Source organism: Arvicola amphibius, chromosome 4 (assembly GCF_903992535.2).
Source record: "Arvicola amphibius chromosome 4, mArvAmp1.2, whole genome shotgun sequence".
Taxonomy (NCBI): domain Eukaryota; kingdom Metazoa; phylum Chordata; class Mammalia; order Rodentia; family Cricetidae; genus Arvicola; species Arvicola amphibius.
This window is the reverse complement of record NC_052050.1, coordinates 75,893,895-75,908,489: the sequence shown is the minus strand read 5'-3', so window position 1 is coordinate 75,908,489 and position 14,595 is coordinate 75,893,895.

The window sequence follows — 14,595 nt, the reverse complement described above, 5'->3', positions numbered from 1 at the left end:
ATCTTTCTTTCCCACCAATGTTGATATTCTGTCCTTCCTCCCACCAGGTATCTGCTACCTCAGCAAACATCATGCCCTCAGCTCCTCATGCACCAAGACTGGAAGCGCAGCTCTCTTCTTAAAAAAAAGGTTTTGTGTTTTTTTTTTTCAACTAGGAAAGATAATTATTCCCAGAGTCCCCTGGGAAAATATGCCCACACCTTGACTGTAGCAGGAGCTTAGAAAATAAAAATCTGGTCTTTTCACCCACGGAGAGCAGGAAGGAGCAAAGACTGAGGAAAGGCAGTATGTTAGATGACCCACAGTGCCTGCCTCCAGAGCACAGGGAAGGACATGAAACCCAGGTTTGAAGGTAGGGACATGTGGCAGGGAAACATTGGCCCCTTTAATGTCCACACTAGCTCCATTTCTGTTGCTGTGATAAAATATCCTCAAACAAAAAGAGCAACTTGGAAGAGAAAGGTTTGCTCTAACTCATAAGTCCAAGCCACAGTCCCCATGAAAATCCCAACACAATTCTTTACAGATCTTGAAGGAACAATACTCAGCTTCATATAGAAAAACAATACCAGGATAGACAAAACAATCCTGGACAATAAAAGAACTACCAAAAGTATCTCCATCCCTGCTCTCAAACTCTACTACAGAGTTATAGTTTCAAAAACAACATGTTACTGACATAGAAACACACACTGATCAATGGAATCGAATGGAAGATCCAGATATAAAGACACATACCTATGGATACTTGATTTTTGACAAAGAAGGCAAAACTATACAATGGAGAAAAGAAAGCAACTTCAACAAATGGTGTTGGCATAACTGGATATCAGCATGTAGACGAATGCAAATAGATCCACATCTATTACCCTGCACAAAGTCCAAGTGGAACAAAGACCTCAACATAAATCCAGTTATACTGAACATGATAGAAGAGAAAGTGGGAAGTACTTTGAACTCATTGGCACAGGAGACCACTTCCTGAATAAAACACTAGTAGCACAGAAACTAAGGTCAACAATTAATATATGGGTCCTCCTGAAATTGTAAAGCTTCTGTAAAGCAAAGGACACAGTCAACAAGACAAAATGGCAGCCAACAGAATGGGAAAACATCTTCACCATCCCCACATCTGACAGAGGGTTGTTCACTAAAATATTTAAAGAACTCAAGAAACTAGACATGAAAAAACCAAATAACCAAATTAAAAAGGGGATGCTGACCTAAACAGAGAATTCTCAACAGAGAAACATTTAAATGTTGATCATCCTTCACCATCAGAGAAATGTAAATCAAAACAACTCAGATTCCACCTTATACCTGTCAGAATGGCTAAGATCAAAAACACAAATAACAGTCTGTGTTGGAGAGGATATGGAGCAAGGGAAACACTCCTCCATTACTGGTGGGAGTGCAAAATTGTACATTCACTTTGGAAATCAAGATGGCAGCTTCTCAGAAAACTAGGAATCAGTCTTCCACAAGACCCAGCTACACCACTCTTGGGCATATGCCCAAAGGTTGCTCAATCATACCACAAGGACACCTTCTCAACTATGTTCATAGCAGCTTTATTTGTAATATCCAGAACCTGGAAACAATCTAGATGCTCTCCATCTGAAAAATGGATAAAGAAAATGCGATACATTTACACAATGGAATATTACTCTACTGTTAAAAATAAGGACCCTAGCCAGGCGGTGGTGGCGCACGCCTTTAATCCCAGCACTCGGGAGGCAGAGGCAGGCGGATCTCTGTGAGTTCGAGGCCAGCCTGGTCTACAAGAGCTAGTTCCAGGACAGGCTCTAGAAACTACAGGGAAACCCTGTCTCGAAAAACCAAAAAAAAAAAAAAAAAAAAAAAAAAAGGACCCCAGGAAATTTGAAGGCAAATGAACGGACCAAAAAAAATACTTATCTTAAGAGACGTAACCCAGACCAAAAAGAACAAACATGGTATGTACTTACTCATAAGTGGATATTAACTGTAAAGTAAAGGATAACCACGCTACAATCTATAGACCCAGAGAAGCTAGGTAACAAGGAGGGCCCAGGGGGTGACACATGACTCTCCCTGGAAAGAGGAAATAGAGGCGAGCTCCTGGTTGAACTGGGGTGGGTAAGCATGGGAACTTGAGGGATCAGGTTGGGAGTGGCGTGGTTGGAGGGGAGAGTGCTGAGAGAGATAACTGGAAAAGGGGTCTCCATGGAGTCTGATAAAAGCCTGATGCAGGGGAAATACCCAGGAGTCTACAGTTTGACCTAGCTAAGACTCTTGACAGCAGTGGATACATAGCCTGAACTGGCCATTCCCTATATTCTGATTGGTGGCTACCCTGTTCTCATCAAAGTACCTTCATCCAGTGACTGATGGAGGAAAATTCAGAGACCCATGGCCAAACATTGGGAAGTCCTGACAAGGAGAGGGAGGGGGGATTGCAGGAGCCAGGTGGGTCAGGGACATTGCAGGAAAACCCACAGTAACAGCTATCTTGGCTACTAGCGACTCACAGAATCTGAACCAACAGGGAGACTGCAGGGGACCGAGATAGGCCCTCTGCATATATGTGACTGTTGTGTAGTAGGGACTCCTAGCAAAGGGAGCGGGGGCTGTCCCTGGTGCTTTGGCTGGCTCTTGGGACCCTACTCCCAATGCTGGATTGCCTTGCTGATCCTGAATACAGGAGGAAGTGCTAGGTCTTTAGGTTGTTTGATAGGCCATGCTTTGCTGATGCCAATGGGAGGCCTGTCCCCTTTCTGAGCCAATATGGAGGGGTGGTGGATTGAAGGGAGAGAAGAGTAGAGTTGGAGGAAGGAAGTGGAAACAGAGGAGGGAGGAAAGGCTGTGGTCAGATGTAAAATAAAGTAATAATTAATGAATTTTAAATAATGAGTGCTACTTTGTATCTGTGGATGTATTTATAACTTAATCAATGGCAGGATTCTTAAGACTGTAATAATGGACCCAGGACTACATGTGAGATTTGGCCTGGGTGCAGGGACTGCGGATCACCAGAAGATACAAGACAATAACCTTGCCTCCTTTGGGTGATCCAGGGCATGCTTGCCATCCAGAAGACCCCACCCTGAGTGAGAGAGCAGCTGAAAACTGGGCCGACCTTCTCCTAGTCAGGCTGGCTGAACTGGTGCCAGGAAGGGCCGGGAGCACCCATTAAAGATAATCGAATGGGAAAATGACTGCAAAAGGCGAGCGAATGAAACCCACGGACCACGCGTCTCTCCTAGACCGCGGCTATTAAAGAGGAAAGCCGTGCTCTCTGTTTTGTTAAAGGCATTCCAAAGGCCAAGAATGTCCTCCCTTGTGGTTCAGATACTAAACTCGGGCTCTGGTTTCCATTTAGATTAGTTGATGCTTCCAAAGTGGATCCTCTCCCGAATGACTAATGTGTTTTCTTGGGAGGAATCTCAAGCTTGACTTTCAATGCCCCCCCCCCCCGCAAAAAAGCAGATATCCCATTTCACAAGACTGAGGTGGTCAAAACCGGATGGGCAGAAATGAAACTTGATTTGGTAACTACATGTGCAGTTCACTGTTCACTGTCCTTGGAAATTATATGTGGCATATCTTAAGAACCTCAAAGAAAACTGTGGGGGTTTGAATAAGAGATATCCCCCACAGTCTTGAGCATTTAAATACTTGGTGCCCACTCAGTGGCACTATTTAGGGAGGCTTCGCTCATACAGCCTTTCTGGAGGAAGTATGTCACTGGGGGCTAGGTTTGAGAGTACAAGGCTTTGTCTACTTATATTTTTGCGCTCTCTATTTTCACGCTTCTGTTCAACACGTGACCTCTCAGCTTCCTGCTCCAGCTGCTTTTGCTTGTCCCCATGCTGTCTCTATTATCATAAATCTCACACTCTGGAACCAGAAGCCAAAATAAAGATTTTCTCCTCTTGGTCCTGGCGTTTTGTCACAACAGAACAGCAACCGTCCCAAATTCAGTGAGAAGCCTTTGGAATGAGAATCCAGGCGAAATAACCCAATGCACAGTGGTTAGGAATATACCGATGGCAAGTGCAGAGGTTAGAAATCTGTTCTTCCACTTGCCAGCTGTGCAACCACAGCACAGTTAGTTCCCACTGCATCAATTCTCTGAGCCGTCGGCAAGATGGAGGGGCCAGAGAACTTCCATCGCAAGTCAGTTTGGTTCTTCCATGTGAGCCGTGGAGATCTAACTTAGGCTGTCAGGCTTGGCTGTAAGCACTTTTACCCCCATAGACCCAAACCTCAGGCCTTCCACCAGCCATCTGCGGCCCTTCATTCTCAGTGAATCCTACCACGGGGCTGACATTGCCAGGGTTGGTGATATTAGCTTGGCCACGTGGTTTGGGTGTTTCCTTCAAGGGTTCTCTACTGGTGCGGTTACTCTTTCTCCCTGGGGGATGACTATCCCTTCTGGAGGTGCACCGTGATCTGTGAGAGACCCTGCTTATATGGTCACACTTGCTCACAGTCATCTTGTCACATGTGGCTAATACTTGCTTGCAAAAATCATTGTCTACTGACATTTCCTATTTCTAGCTGTTATTGGTCTGCATTTCCTTGTAATTAATATTTAATAGGTAGGAAGAACATACATACTCCTCCCATTATTATTATTATTATTTTTGTTTTAACTAAAACCTCTCTTTAACTATATAAGCTACCAGAGGACATTCCGTGAGCTCCCTAGGACTCGATTCTTGAGGCTGCCCACTTCTGAAATAGTCTCCATACACGACACAAAAGAGGAAAAAAATCCTTCTTTATTTGGCATTTAAACCTCATGACTTCCCATTAATAGAATCTCAGAAGGCCCAGTGTGCCAAATGCTTCTCGAGGCGAAGAGGATGTTTAAATTATTCAAGAGAACTGTTTTTATACAACTGAATGTACACATAAAAATTAATGCTAATTACATACAATTTCCAGCTATTCATTAAAACAAACCCCAAGGCATTCCAAAAGTCCTTAGTTAGCCTAATGTTATTCTAGGTGCTTGAAAACAAATTGGCCTTTCTTTAAAAAAAGAAAAACCCTGAGTTGTGCTTTATGTAAAACACATATCGGCACTAGCCATGAGCACGTCTCCTGGTGCCTAGATCCCTTTCTTTCTTTCTTTTTGGCATCCACTCCACAGTCATGTATTGAAAATGGACCGCGAGCCAGACAGTTCTCTAAATGCTAGGTTGAAAGCAGTAAAGAAATAAAAACCAAACCCTACGGCTCCAGCTCCCAGTTTTATGGAAGACAGAGAGGCTGTCTGTAGTGGCTGCTTGGTGAATTAAACCCAGAACCACGGCAAGAGGACACAACACGGGAGAGGGAAGGCTGACATTTGTGTGACCTGGACAAGGAAGACGCCTCAGAGGAGGTAGAAGAGGTGGGTGGAACAGAGGCCTGAGAGAAGGGACGGGAAGTGTTGAGGCTTAGGGGAGGACAATTGGAAAAAGAGGGAGTCAGTTCAGACCCCTGCAGAACAGTAATGAGTAGGATGGGGGCAGGACTGTCCCCGGACAGCCCACTCACCTTCTAAGTTTTAAGCTTTCTTCCTCTGCTTGATTTTTCTTAATAGTTTTGAATATATTTCCTTGTCTACAAAGTCAGTAAGTATGATATAGCTGGAGATATGTGGAGAGTGATTAATATAATACTGCTTTATCTATATTTCTTTTTTTGTTTTTGGTTTTTCAAGACAGGGTTTCTCTGTAGCTTTGGAGCCTGTCCTGGAACTAGCTCTTGTAGACCAGGCTGGCCTTGAACTCATGGAAATCTGCCTGCCTCTGCCTCCCGAGTGCTGGGATTAAAGACGTGCGCCACCATATCTATATTTCTTTGATACTATTATTTAATACATGACATTTATTTGTGCACCAACAGAAATCAAGGAACAGCTTTCAGGAGTCAGTTCTTTTCCTACCACACAGGGTCTAGGGATCAAACACCATCATGAGGTGCGGCACTAAGTTCCTTTACCTGCCGAGCCTTCTCATAGGTTCTTCTTCCCCTCATATTGCATTTACTTCCAGACAAACTTCCAGGTTGTTGTTTAACCCAACAACCTCTTACCGTTCTGCTTCCACATTCAAAGCTGGACAAGCCGCTAAGAAAACCAAGAATGCTATCCTGTGAATAACCCAATCCTAGGGAAAGGAAACCACATCTGCCTATGCTGACCCACACAGGCAGGCATGGGCGCATGAACTTGGGTAAGATGGGCCGTGCTAGTAAAGTAGGCTTGGGGTAGTGTAAAAGAATGTAAAATGCCTCACTAATAATGCCTCCTATAATACGATCACAATGGAAAGTATATTATAATTATATCTTTTTAATATTAAGTTAAATTATTATTAACCTTTATTTCCCCTTCCAGTTAAATGTATATACAACGTAATTTTAAGCTACATATGACTCATATATACTGTGCACTTTTACCTTCTTTTAAACAGCATTAATCTACGCCAAAGTATTGATAATGTTATGCCAGTTGTTTTTAATGTCTTCTTTGGGCATCTGTAGAATCTTCAAGTATTCTTTAAAATTATAAAGACTGCAATGGAGAGACGGTTCGGTGGTTAAGAATACTGCTGCTCTCGAGAGGATCTGGGCACGCACATGGTGCACAGAGGTGAGCAGTAACACATGCACAAATGTAAATAAAAAATAAATACATAGTTTCCAAATGACGAACATATTTCCCAGCGCTGTTCAGCCAAGAAGAGACTGTCACCTTTCAAAATTGAAAGCATTTGCCAATTAACCATGATTCTAACACTGATGCCCACCTTCAGATGATTGTTTAATTAAGTTAAATTGAAAAGAGGCTGTGCCCATACCTTGAATCCCTACATAACAAACTACAACCTATTTGAGGAATATTTTATTTTTTTTTTCAAACAAATAGCTGAGCCTCAGCCAATAGCAGCACCCATGTTTCAGACTATCACAGACTCCTAGACCATCACACTACACCCAAATAAGGCAAAAGACCAGCTGCAGGGGGCCAAGCTCCTCTGCCCCAGCCCCACCCATTTTCCCCGTCCTTAAAGTTTCCCTTTTCTAGCTGCAGGATAGCCACTGAAAGTCACCAAAGCTAAAGGCTTAAGAAGCAACTAATATCTATCAAATGTAATTTGTCTAAGGTTTCAACAGTACCCGTAGACCCCAAGGGACAAACACCCTGGAAAAAATAGCAGCAGTAATGTCAGAATTTATAAATGCATTGATGTGTCTTAGCCCTGGTCCCATATATCTCAGGGATGATGCCATAGGATATCCAATGTATGATGGGAAACCCAGTGTAGGGATGAGAGCTGCTCTCAGCCTCCATTGGATAAGCTTCTTTTCATAGAGAATGATGGTTAATGCAGAGACCTATGACTGCTCAAGGTGCTGAGACTAAATGCACATCTCTAAACAGGACAACTATAATGTCCCCTCAAAGGGTCAGCCAAGTGAGCCAGGGTATCCAACTAAGACAGATTTAGACTTTTGACCTTGGAAACTATGAGGTAATAAACATCGGGTATTTAAATCATAAGGGCCCAACCCATTGCGGGTGGTGGCATTCGTGGACTGGTGGTCCTGGGTTCTATAATAAAGTAATCTGAGCAAATCTTGAGAAGGAAGCCAGTAATCAGCATTCCTCTACGGCCTCTACTTCAGCTGCTGCCTCCAGGTTCTAGTCCAATTTGAGTTCTGCCTTGGCTTCCCTCAAAGCAAACTTGTGATTTGGGATAGACAAGCCAAATCTACCGTTTTGTCCTTAAGTTGCTTTTCATCATGCTGTTTTATTGCAGCAACAATAACCCTGACTAAGACATGTGGGGATAGCAATGTGTAAGGCTATTACGTTCTTGGCATCTCTGTGTGGAAATAGCCAGCCCCTCGTCTTCACTCCAAAGCCCACGTTTACCAGGCTTATACCCTACCCTCCTGTTCTCAGACTGGAATCTTGTTTTGGGTCTCAGCTGTTCTCTACTACCCAACTCCGCTGACTTCCCCAGATCAGTCACACAGAAGGACCTTCTCTGAGTTGATCACATAGCAAGCCACAGTATCCTTTCATATGTACAGAGCTGTCTGACCATGGGGGTTCGCCTTGGACACATGTACAAATTGAATTGTCTAAGAGACATGTGACTCCTCCTCCTCCACTTACTGCACTCAGAGAAGCTGCGTGTGTCGGTGGCTTAATGACCTGGGTGGTGGCAGCGCAACTGGGCTTCCCTTTCCACTTGCTGCTAAGCCACATCAGTTTTAACACCTCTCATTGTCCTGGGGACCAGAAGGGACAGCCCAGAACTCTCCGGGAGCATCATTGTAAGAGAAAATTGGGGCATTTAGGTACGGCGTTGTGCATGCCTGCTCTTCATTTATGAAGTCATGTGAGATGATGTGAATCAATTTACTACAACACTAAAAGCGGCAGGTATTTAGGAGCGGGAAGAAAATATCTATCATGCATTACAGAGATCAAATGTACTGCAGGAGTACACCCATCCAGCACCTTCACATCAAGACCCAGAATTTGCAAATTTCTTCTTTTATGATAAGCTGTCCTGAAAAGATTTTTCCAATTTTAGCATCTCTCCCTGTGAAGGTAAATTGAAAACTCGGGGAGCAGATACGCAACAGGATGGAAATAATACACCCGTTGAGTTGATGTGAGTTGACGTTGCTCACATCACAGCTGAAAGCACTCAAAGAGGTGAAGTGGTAAAAACAAATTGACATTAAACCAGTGTGGCTTGCTTGTTACCGCCTCATATGCTGGGGTGGGGGTGAACAGCTCAATACTAATGGCACTTGCTGTATAAGCCTGGTGAATTCAGTTTGATCCCCAGAATCTACACAAAAGTGGAAGGCATAAACCAGCTCCACAAAATTTTCCTCTGACCTCCACAATTGCATATGTTCCCAAACACATGAATCACGCACACACACACACACACACACACACACACACACACACACCTAATACTAATATTTATTTTTAAAAAACAGGCACCAAGTTTGGAACCTTTCTGGATACTTGGGAAGAATACAAAGAAATAGACATACGGTGTCTGACTTTGGGAGTTCAATCAAGCACAGAGATGCTTAATATTGTCAACTTGACAAGATCTGGAATCACATGGAAACAAATTTTTTGGAATGTCTTTGATAGGTTATCTGGATTAGGTTAATGGACACATTTTAAATATGGGGGGCACCATTCCTTTGTCTGAGGCCCTCTACTAAATATGAAGGAGAAAACAAATTGAACAGGAACATGCTTTGCTTTCTGCTTGCTACCTGTGGGCCCGAGGTGACCAGCCACCTCCAGCTCTTGCTGTGCTGCAAAATTTCTCTACCATGATGGAGTATGTCTCTGGAGCTGTGAGCCAAAATAAATCCCCCTTTCCTTAAGTCGTTTTTATCACAGCAAAGAGACAAGTAACCAAGCAGAGCTACTAAAACCCATCTGGTCATTCTCTTTTATTTGCAATGGCAAAATTTATTTTAAAAAATATCACAGATGAGAAGCCTATCTTGGTGCTTTGAAGGTAAGTGTTTTCTATTTGAGAAAAGAATGAATAGCTTAAATTAAACCTCCAAGAAGTTCAGTTATCTAATACCAAATCTCACAAATACTTTCTCATGAATTAATTGTGCCATACGCATATACATAGCATAAACATTTGTGATGTCTTAGATGAAACCTATAGTTGCTTACATTCTAAATATTTGTGAAGGTTCTGTGCATTGTAAATGTGATTGTCGATGCTGACATGTGCGTGTATACTCATGTGTGGTGTGTGTGTGTTTGATAATGCTGGTGTGTGTGTGTGTGTGTGTGTGTGTGTTGAGACCCAACAATGACATTAGGTGTTTTCACACAACTCAATCACCCTCCACCTTAATGTTTTGAGACAGCATCTCTCACGGGATCTCTTGCACATACATTTGGCTAGGCAGGCTGGCCAATGAGTTCCAAGGATCCAGCTGATTCCACTCCATCCCACTCCCAGCACTGGGATTCCCGGGTGCTGCTCACCATCACATGTGGCTTTTATGTAAAGTCTGGGGATCACAGCTCAGACCCTCACTCAATGAAGAAGGCATTTTACTGAAAGAGCTACCTACCGTCCTCTACTAGAACATTGTCCTTACCTAAGTAGATAGCCATCATTTCATCCCAACAGAAATAAATCAGATCCAATAGCAAATCAAATAATTGTGGTGGCGACACAACTAAGAATCACATGTCAGATGTGATTTCCTATACAGAGATTTTATCCCAATAAGACTGTAAACACAATACGAACAAAAAAAATGTTATTTCCACACCCTCCTGAGTCCCTTAGTGTTCACTAGACCACTTACTGTGACCTGCAGAATTGTCCCTTTCCTGTGAACGTGCTTACCTACCCCTCCTGGCCCTCTCAGCCTACCAGCCTAGTCCCTGAATCTGCTGGTTTTCTCCTGCCTGCAGCTTAGCCACATCTTCCCCCTGGAACTTTCTCCCTAAACCCTGAGAGCTCTTGCTCAGCTCTCTCTGTGCAAATGCCATCGCTGTGACTTGAATATGGCTTCATGGATCCCTGCAAGAGCCATTTGGTAGATGCTTGGACCTCGGTATGTTAGTGTTGACAGGTTTATAACAGTCGGCGCTCGGAGGAAGGGCTCGGTTTGGTTGGCGGTGTGCTCTGGGAAGACATTGCAGGAAGCCACGCTCTCTGGCTACCTGCTTTGACACTGACGTCTTCCCACGGTCTTGTCGGTGCTGCCCCCATAGTGTGATAGAGCTATACGGGCGGCACCATGCTGTTTGGACTTCCAGGCTTTCAAAATGTAGGCTAAACACATTTCTTAATAAGTAGCCTGACTTAGGGCCCTAGTTTCAACTCTGTTGCTGTGATTAAATGTCCTAACAAAAGCTATTTTAAAAAGGAGAGGGTTTATTTGGTCACAATTTCAGGTTACAGCCCATTGCTGTAGGAAAACCAATAGAGGAACATGAAGCAGCCGCTCTCATCCACAGTCAAGAGCAGAGAGACAATGAGAACACATATGCTTGCTCATGCTCGGCCCATCTCCCCCTGCACGCCCCCCCCCCCCTTAACTAATCCAGGACTGAACTCTAGGGAATGGCGCCACCCACAGTGGGTCTCCCCACATCGATCAACAGTAAGTAAGACTACCCTCTCCAGGCAAGCCCACAGGCCAACTGATCAGGACAATCCCTCACTGAGACTCTTCCCAGGTGATTCACGATTATCTCAAGTTGACAGATAACATTATAGGGATGCAGATATGGCTAAGAGGTTAAGAGTACCTACTGTTCTTGCAGAGGACTCAAATTTGGTTCCTAGCACCCCTGTCAGGCAAATCACAACCACTCACAAATCCAATTCCAAGGTATCTGACACCCTCGTCTGGTTTCCTCAGGCACGGCAATCTGCTGCACACCTCTCTCTCTCTCTCTCTCTCTCTCTCTCTCTCTCTCTCTCTCTCTCACACACACACACACATACACACACACACACACACAGAGAGAGAGAGAGAGAGAGAGAGAAACGCAAATCACTTTAAGTCTCTTAGAAAACCAGGGTAATACTTGCAATGTGTACGCCTAATCACTTTCTTTTCTTTTAAAAGTACATACACTCTTGGTGGTGAGAATTCCAAGAATGATACAGCTTGGCTGGGGATGTAGGAGGTCAGGGGTAAAGAGAGGTCCCCAGTTCCATCCACAGCACTGGAAAAATATAAAGAATGGCATGGCTCAGTTTTAGACATGTGACTCAAACTATACTTAACGTCTGACATTCAAGTCATGTGAGCCTCTGTCACCCCATTTGACCTTTGCCACAGACTATGAGAAAGACAGTTTTTCTTTTGGTATTCTGTACGGAGCAAAGCGAAGGGCGGAGCTGAGGTAACTTGCCCCAGGATCTCCTGCCAGTTAAGGGGGATCCCTTCCTAAGCAAATGCTCACACTTCCCTTTTGAAGCCTTCGTGCAGAAGCACAGCAGTTCCCCTTATGGATGATATACCACAGGAAGCAACAGCAGTCGGAAGTGTGGGAACCAGGGGAGACTTGGATTGAGTTAGAAACTGAATAGAATCCTCTCAGCTGGGATATGGCGCAGTGGATAAAGCACTTGCTGTCCAAGCGTGAGAACCCAAGTTCAGATGCCCAACACCATACAATGCCACACGGGCATAGTGACCTGCCTCTAATTGCGGTGGTCTGAAGGGAGAGACAGAGGATCCTCAGAGCAACTCACTAGCTACACTAGTCTGGTCTGGGAGCTCTGAGTTCAACTGAGAAACACTGCCTCTGTAAATATACCGTAATCAAGGAAGATATCCAGTATCGACCTCCAACCTACACACACACACACACACCACACAAATGCGCATGTGCAAGAGCATGCAAACCGCAAGGAGAACAATTGCATACCTCACACTACTGGCCTACATACTTCTGAAAAGTCATCAGTTTAATCTTTAGTATCCTAGTTACACATACTAGTTTGACAGGGGCTTGTTGTAGACGTGTAGACTTACAGGAACATCTCTGATGCTTAGCAACTTTTAGTTTGGGCATTTGTAAGGTTTGTATTCTTTCTGCTTATTAACCATGTTTAAAAAACAAAACAAAAAAAATCATAGGTTCCAGCTAGCATAGCATGATCATTATGCCTATGATCCTGTAGAAAACGAGGATGTGGTCAGGCTGTGGTGGCGCACGCCTTTAATCCCAGCACTCGGGAGGCAGAGGCAGGTGGATCTCTGTGAGTTCGAGGCCAGCCTGGTCTACAGAGTGAGTTCCAGGACAGGCTCCAAAGCTAAAGAAAAACCCTGTCTGGAAAAACAAACAACAAAACAAAATGAGGATGTGACTTGCTTCGGAGTGTGGTTGAGGGGAAGATTCTTATTATAGATATGAGGGAAGAAAGAGTACAGCCAGAAGCATCTGGAAGAGTCCAGAGTAATAAACTGAATATGGCCAGCAGACTGGACTGGACCTTGAGAGGAGAAAGAGGGAGAGAGAGAGAAAAGGAAGACAGAACAGAATGCCTGGCAGAAATGGTAGGGTTATATGGGAATGAGAAGCTGGTAAAGGGAAGTCAATGAACTGGAGAAATTTAGGGTAGAGGTGCAGGGTGAGACAACCTAATTAGTGTCACAGACACTGAGTGAGCCTGGAGGCCAGCATCGTTTTGGTATGCTAACAGGCACCACAAATAGCTATTGTCCCTTCTGACATTGATGAGGAATGGCTCCTTTGGTGGAGGGAAACAGGTGCCAGAATTTGGGGGAGTGGAGATGCCTTTGGACCTGACAGATCCCAGCATTCAAGAGGCAGAGGTGCGAAGATTTCAACTTTGGGGCCAGCCTGGGCTACCTAATAGCAGCACTGCATCTCAAAACAGAATAGCCAATTTTTAATCCTTTTAAGAAGTATCTTTATTACATTTTTATTTATTTAGAGATAGCACACATGTCATGGTGTCTATGTAGAAGTCAGAGATAACCTCTTGAGAGAGTTAGTTCTCTCCTTCTACCATGTAGGTCCCAGGGACTGAACTCAGGTTGCTTGGTGACAAATACCTAAACCTGCTGAGTCATCTCACCAGCCCCCAAATCAGTATTTTAAATAAGTGAACAATTTATATCAGGAAACCTCTTTAACCTGAGCATTTAAGAAGTACTTCCTTCCTTTCAGAGTCAACAATGACGAGGCTCAGTGGGTAAAGCACTGGTCCTACAGGGTAAGGACCAGTTTGCATCGCAATACCCAGGCAATACCAGACCGACGAGGCAGCCCACTTACAATCCCAAAGCTCAGGAAGCAGAGAGAAGACCCCAGAACAGGTGTAGTAACACCACACTGTCACATCAAAAAGGAGGAGGAAGAAGAGGAGGAAGAGAGGACGAGAAAGTGAGGAACAACAGGAACCACCACCAGTATCTGAAAGGTGTTTCAGTTTTGTTTCGTTGGTGGAGTCTCGCTATTACCATGTTCTACATAGGTCCTCCCTGGCATTTCTAGGGATGCACATCTAGCTTGCAGGTCTGTGCTTCCTCTAATGTACTCATCTGTCATAAAGTATCCAAAATACTGTGGGATAATGCTCTTGTAAGGACTGTAAAGATTTGTCACTCATATAGGTTTAATAAAAGGCTGACTGGCCAGTAGCCAGATAGGAAGTATAGGAGGGGCGACCAGACTATAATTCTGGAAAGAGGAAAGGCAGAGTCAGTCACCAGCTAGATGCAGAGAAAGCGAGAATGCCTTAATGCCTGAGAAAAGGTACCAATCCATATGGTTAAATATAGACAAGAATTATGGGTGAACTTAAGTTGTAAGGGCTAGTTAGCAATAAGCCTGAACAATAGGCCAAACAGTTTATAATTAATATAAGCCTCTGTGTGTTTCTTTGGGACTGAGTGGCTGCTGGACTGGGCAGGACAGAAACTTCCATTTCAGATAAACAACTTACAAGAAAGAAATGTTTAGATTGCGGTTTCAGTTAGTGGCCAGTTGGCGATATTGCTTTAAACATTTGACAGAGATGAGGTGAAGCAAGCTGCTTACCT